This window comes from Dasypus novemcinctus, chromosome 15 (assembly GCF_030445035.2).
Source record: "Dasypus novemcinctus isolate mDasNov1 chromosome 15, mDasNov1.1.hap2, whole genome shotgun sequence".
Taxonomy (NCBI): Eukaryota; Metazoa; Chordata; class Mammalia; order Cingulata; family Dasypodidae; genus Dasypus; species Dasypus novemcinctus.
In genome coordinates this window covers 82,502,531-82,508,911 of record NC_080687.1, presented here as the reverse complement: position 1 = coordinate 82,508,911, position 6,381 = coordinate 82,502,531, and positions in this window count along the sequence as shown.

Below are 6,381 nucleotides of genomic sequence, written 5' to 3'. Positions count from 1 at the left end.
TTCTGTATGAAAAATTGGGAACTAAACATAAAGAACTTCTGCTACATATCATACAGCAGGTCTTGAGGAAAAACATATGGATGACTGCGTTCTGAGCTCAGCTAGCTGCTTTTTCATTGAATACTATTTTTTATTTGAATGAAAGAGAAAGATAAACTATAATTATTTAGGCTTTGGTATTTGGCAGACATTTTTTCAGAGATGAACAAAGATGGCGAGTCATTTCAAGGAAAAATAATGAAAATATCTGATACCAATATTAAGATTCATGTTTCCAGATGAAAGTTAGAATTTTGAAAAATTTGTATCTGTCATAGCTTCAAAATACCTAACGAATTCTGTTTAAGAGACTGATAACTATATTACTTAATGTAATTTTTAATTCTATAATAAAATCCATCAATCCAAGGATGATGTGCATAACTCAGTAAACCATACTACTAATAAACAAATATTCCATTTTCTGCTTAATTTTAAAAATGAAGAATGTCCACCCAAACTAGCCACCTAAGCCCTTTAGAGTCCTCAATCTTTTTAACATTGTGCAGGTCTCCTGAGAACAAAATGATTGAACATAATTGATCTATAAGGTAAAATCCAAGCTCCAGAAAATAGGAGGAAGGTAGAGAATGAAAACTTGAGGGTTGTTCTGTGCAGAATTGGTAAAAAGGTTGTTTGGAAATCTTTGGAAATGAATGGAAATGTTTAAAGCTTATCATGGTGTTCGTAACTAGCAGGGCTATTGTATGGGTGTGACAGTAGTGGAAAGGAAACGCTAAAATCACGTATAATACTAGAAGGAAAGCTAAAAACTGTAACATGGGACTGTATAAGATAGTAAAACCTCATGTAAAACATGAATATGGATAATGTTGCATGTATAAGACTGTTTTTACAAATATAAATACAAATATAGTAGAGAAAAAGGAAAAAAATAACAGCCATGTATGGCAGGGGAAGAATAGAGACATTGAGAGGTGGTGAGATTTGGTTGTTTGTTTTTGTATATTATTATCATTATTGGAATAATGAAAGTGCTCTAAAAATGATTAAAGTGATGAATGCACAAATATGTGATTACACCAGATACCACTGACTATATACTTTGGATGCATTAATGCTTTAATATCAATATCAATAAAATTGTTTTAAAAAATCCAGTATCCATTAGATAGTTATATACGGCCCTTCAATCCCAGTTTTAGCTTCCTTTTCCAGAAATTTTGTGAGTAAATCCTTCATACACTCTTGACACTAACTAAACCAAACTATTAAAATGCTTTATTCTTGCCTACTTCCTTGAAATCTTTCATGGTATTCTTCCAGCATGCAATGTCCTCCTTTCTTCACCTGACATTGATTGTATTAAATAATAAAATCTTTAAATGCTACTTGTTCATATTGTGTCCTCCAACAACCCACATGCAGAATCACCTACTGTCTTATATATGTTTCCTCAATTCTTCATAATATGTCCTTTATTGTATATTTTAGGTACATCATAGTTTTCAGTACTCATTTGTGCCTAAAAACCTTATTGAACTCTAAGCTGTTTGAAAGTCAGGTTTATTACTTTTTATGCAGTTTTGTGTTTTTGACTCATGGAAAGCACAGTCCAATAATGAGTATAAAATAAGCTGCTGAATTTTACTAATAAATTCTTCCTAGAGCTAAGGGTAGGCATATGCATTTTTTTTGAACAATATACAGAACATTATTTTTAAATTAGGATTTAACGACATCATTTAAAATTGACTAATAAGGAGTATATTTTAGATCATTTCATTGCTCTATATTCAAGAATGGCAGCCCCTTTCTTCCACCTACAATGGGGTTATGGCAGGCCATAACTTGTTTTTGAGATGGGTAATCTGTTGACTTCTTATCAAATGTACTTCTGGATATTCGTGACCATTGTGCGTGCTTTCTCATTATTTGATGCACTGTTAATCTCACAGTGGCTGCTATTTGATTTTTATTTCCAATTATTGTAGAAATCAAAGCATTATGCAAATATTTTAAAATATGCAGCCTCTATTCTAATTGCAACATTGAGATCATTCAAATCACTGATTTCAATTACACAGAAGGTGTTATTTTCTAAGACATAAAAATAACTCATTTTGAACCTGAAATACGTTCCTGTAGAAAATCATATTGTTTATAAACTTAATTTAATATGTATGTGTACAAGCTAATTTATAGTATTGACATTTTTTAGTGACTGATGTATGTAACAGGAAATTTGTCAGACACATAAGGGCTTTAATTAGTAGTAGTAAAAGGTGTAGACATGTAAGGTTTTTAGACTCTCTAGGCTATCTACCTTTCTTCTTATGAAGGCCCCTTAATAGTCTTCTTGTAAAATCTCTTCCCTCACTCCCACGTGCTGTTAGGTTTTTGGTTCATTCTCATATCCTTTGAGCATATGATACAGGCCTGGCTCATTAGAGCTTCAAATGATTGGCTACAGTGATAGAATCAGGGATGGGTATGACACAACAAAACCTAGGAGATGCTTATAGGACTATTAATTTAAATATTGGGGAAAAGGTTCACCTCTTCCTTTGAAGTTGCCAAATTGCCATGGTGGAATCCTAATACAGCTGATGGCTATATTTAACACCATTTGCAATGAGTCAGCCTGGGAATAATGCCAAAAAGAGATAATCAGAGCCAAAGTGGTAAAGAAATATTGATTCCTAATTCCTAATTATCTGAGTCCCTGGATCCAATTCTTGATGAAGACAAAATTACCCCTGAATTTTTGGTTGCATGAGACAATAAGTTATATTTCCTTAAGCCAACTTGAATTGTATTTTTATCCTTTGCAATTGGAGAGTCATGACTGATATAGTAAGATTAACTCTGCTGTCAAGTCAGTTTTGCCTGAAATATGTCATAAGACACATGAATACATCAGTGTATTAATCACTTTATTAGGGTTATCACTGATTATGTTTTTTTTTCCAAATTCTACTCAATTTATTCATTTTTTAAAAAATATTACATTCAAAAAATATGAGGTCCCCATTCATCCACACTGTCCCCACCCCATCACTCCCCCCACAGTAACACTCTCCCCCATCATCATGACACATCCATTGCATCTGGTGAGTATATCTCTGGGCATCACTGCACCCCATGGCCTGTGGTCCACACCATAGCCCACACTCTCCCACGTTCCTTCCAGTGGGCCATGGGAGGACATACAATGTCCGGCAATTGTCCCTGGAGCACCACCCAGGACAACTCCAAGTCCCAAAAATTACTGATTATGTTTTGAACAAACATTGTAGGTGAGGCAATAGGGTTAAGTTCTGAAAATAGAATTTGCTCAGTTTCTTAATCTATGTGTTTCCCAATGATTTCATACACAATTAAGGAACAAAAATAAATGGCTAATGGAAATACATATACAACTGAAGTATGATGTAATTTCTAATTTTTATTTTGTCCTTTCATGATGAACAAAAGGAAAGCAACATTAGTACACTGTTATACTATTGTCAAATGCTTCTAAATAATGAATAAAAAAGAATAATGTAAAATTATATAATAATCATATATGTATAAATCATATAAATCTGTTGTATTGGTTTGCTGAAATCTAAAGCACAAGCAAATCAGTAATCTTTTCTGGAGTTTTACTGTAATTTATAATAAAACATACAGTAAATAAACTTACTCCAGTGATTTTTGTTTTGTTTTTACTATTTTACATTCATTTTATTGTGTATAAAATCTTCTGTTATAATTTTAATAACTAACTCAACTTAGCTTGAGTAATATGCGTGTCATCCAAAATACATTGAACCACTGTGTAAAATTTGGCAAGATATAGTATAGGGTTTTATTATTTTATGACTTTACTTTTATATTGAAACTGTAACTCTCAAGGCTTTTCCTCCTTTTAGTTTTAAGCTAATAATGTCTCTAATTGTTCCACAACTGAAAAAGCTTGCTATGCAGGTTTATATTTTAGAAGAGTAAAATATTATATAATTAATTCTAAAAAATATTAAGTGAATAATAAAATTAAAATACTGCATGTGATTTGAAACACATATTTAAAACTTGCAAAATATAATCAGGTTTTAAAATTTTAGTACCTTTTGAAAAATAAAGATTGCAAAATTAATACATGATGGTTTTTATGGTGAAAAACTAGTCCAGCAAAATAGGAATATCCATATTTCTGACAGCTAATTGACTAACAACAGATTTATATTTCTGTATAATTTAATCTAGTTTACTTTCCAAAATTAATTTTATTGACTAGACATTGTTGTATTCTTACTATATATTAAATTGTCTACCATGTTCTTATGTATTTTCTGGGAATAAAATCATGAGTTTTGTTGCATGTTAATAAAATTAGTATAAAAATGTCAAGGGCTTGTTTTGATTTATATACTGTCATTAGCCCACTAACCATTCATCAGGTATGGAAACACATATAAAAACAACACATAAAAAACATTTCCTGATCTGGCAACCTACCTAAAACTTTGTCCATTATTTAAAACTTTTAAAGGTTTAATGATATATAACTCACATACCTTATAATTCATCCATTTCAGTTGTACACTTAAATAATTTTAGTATATCAATGTAGTCTTACTATAACTTTCAGAATATGTCAAAAATCACAAAATCAGCCTGTACACATTCACAGACATCCCCCATTCTCATCCATCCTTGCCCTATGCCCCAGCACAGGTATCCACTAATCTACTTCCTGTTTTATGGATTAGCCTATTCTGGACATTTCACTAAATGGAATCATACAATGTGTGATATTATAGGACTGGCTTCTTTTACTTATAATGTTTTCAAGATTCATCCATGCTTTAGCATGTACATCATTCCTTTTTATTGATGAATAATATTCCATTATATTCATTTATCCATTCACCAGTTGATGAACATTTAAGTTGCTTCCACCTTTTGCTATCATAAATAATGCTCCTATGAACTTTTATCTGTGCATAGTTTTTTCTGTGAATACATGTTTTCATTTCTCTTGTGTATCTATCTATAAGTGGAATTACTAGCTTGTATAGTAACTCTGTTTAACATTTTGAGAAACTGGTAAACTTTTCCAAAGTGACTGGGTCATTGTATATTCTAACCAGTAATGTATCTGGGTTCCAATTTCTCTGCATTTTCACAAAAACTTTTTTTGTCTGTCTTTTGGATTTTAAGCATCCTGATAGGTGTAATGTGACATATTATCGTCATTTTGATTTGCATTTCCCTATTGACAAGTAATGTTGAACATATTTTCATGTGTTTATTGATGATTTGTATATCTTCATTAGAGAAATATCTATTCAAATAATTTGCTTATTTTTAAGATTAACTTAGTATTTTTTTTCTTATTGAGTTGTAAAGGTTCTTTATAATTTCTAGATGGAAGTCTTTCATAAGATAAGTAATTAAAAAATATTTTCAGCCATTCTGTGGACTGTCTTTTCACTTTCTTGATAGTGTCCTTTAAAAAGTAAATATTTTTAATTTTGATAAAAGTCCATTTTACCTATATTTTTTCTTTTGTCCCTTGTGCAATTGGTTTCATCATATATAAGAAACTATTGCCTAAACCAAGGTTAAAAATGTGACCACTCTCTAAGCTGAACTCAGCATATAAATGCAATAATTTCCCCCCAGAGTGGGACATAACTCCCAGGGATAAGCCTCTCTGGCACCAAGGGATTACTACCAAGCACCAACTAGCAATGTACTTGGAAAAAGACCTTGATCAAAAGGAGGGAAAGATAAAGACAAGTTTATATGGTTAAGAGACTTCAACATGAATTGGGAGGTCATTCCAGAGGTAATTTTTATGCATATTTCAGTAGAATCTCATTAATTGCCAAATCAGACACTACCTCAAATATTGGGGCTACTGAGGGCTCTGGAGACACATGGGCATTGTGTTCAGGGCAGGTAGCTCATGAGTTTGATTCCTTGCCAGTGCACCCTACTTTGGGGTTTGTGCTCCCCAGTGTGACAAAATTGGGCTCAGTTGTGGTTTCCCTACATGGCTCCCTTCTATTTGAACTTATAGTTGGTGCTGGAGTTGGTAAGTGTATGTCCAAGAGATTTGAATCTTAGGACTGTCTGTGTCAGCTGGGCCCTGAGCCTCAGCGGAGTTGCAACACTTACTTTCCAGTTCACTGGACTCACCCAGGACAGCTAACAAGGAGGTGATGATGGACAACCACCACACCAAGGAACTGACAGAGTGTACAACTGCAAGCAAGAGAGTATCATCCATTGGCTGTATGGGACTGAAGCCCCCTCTCAATTAGAGGTGGAGTGGGCATCACAATCCCAGAATCCTCAGGATTCTGTGGACTAGAGTAGACTTACTGG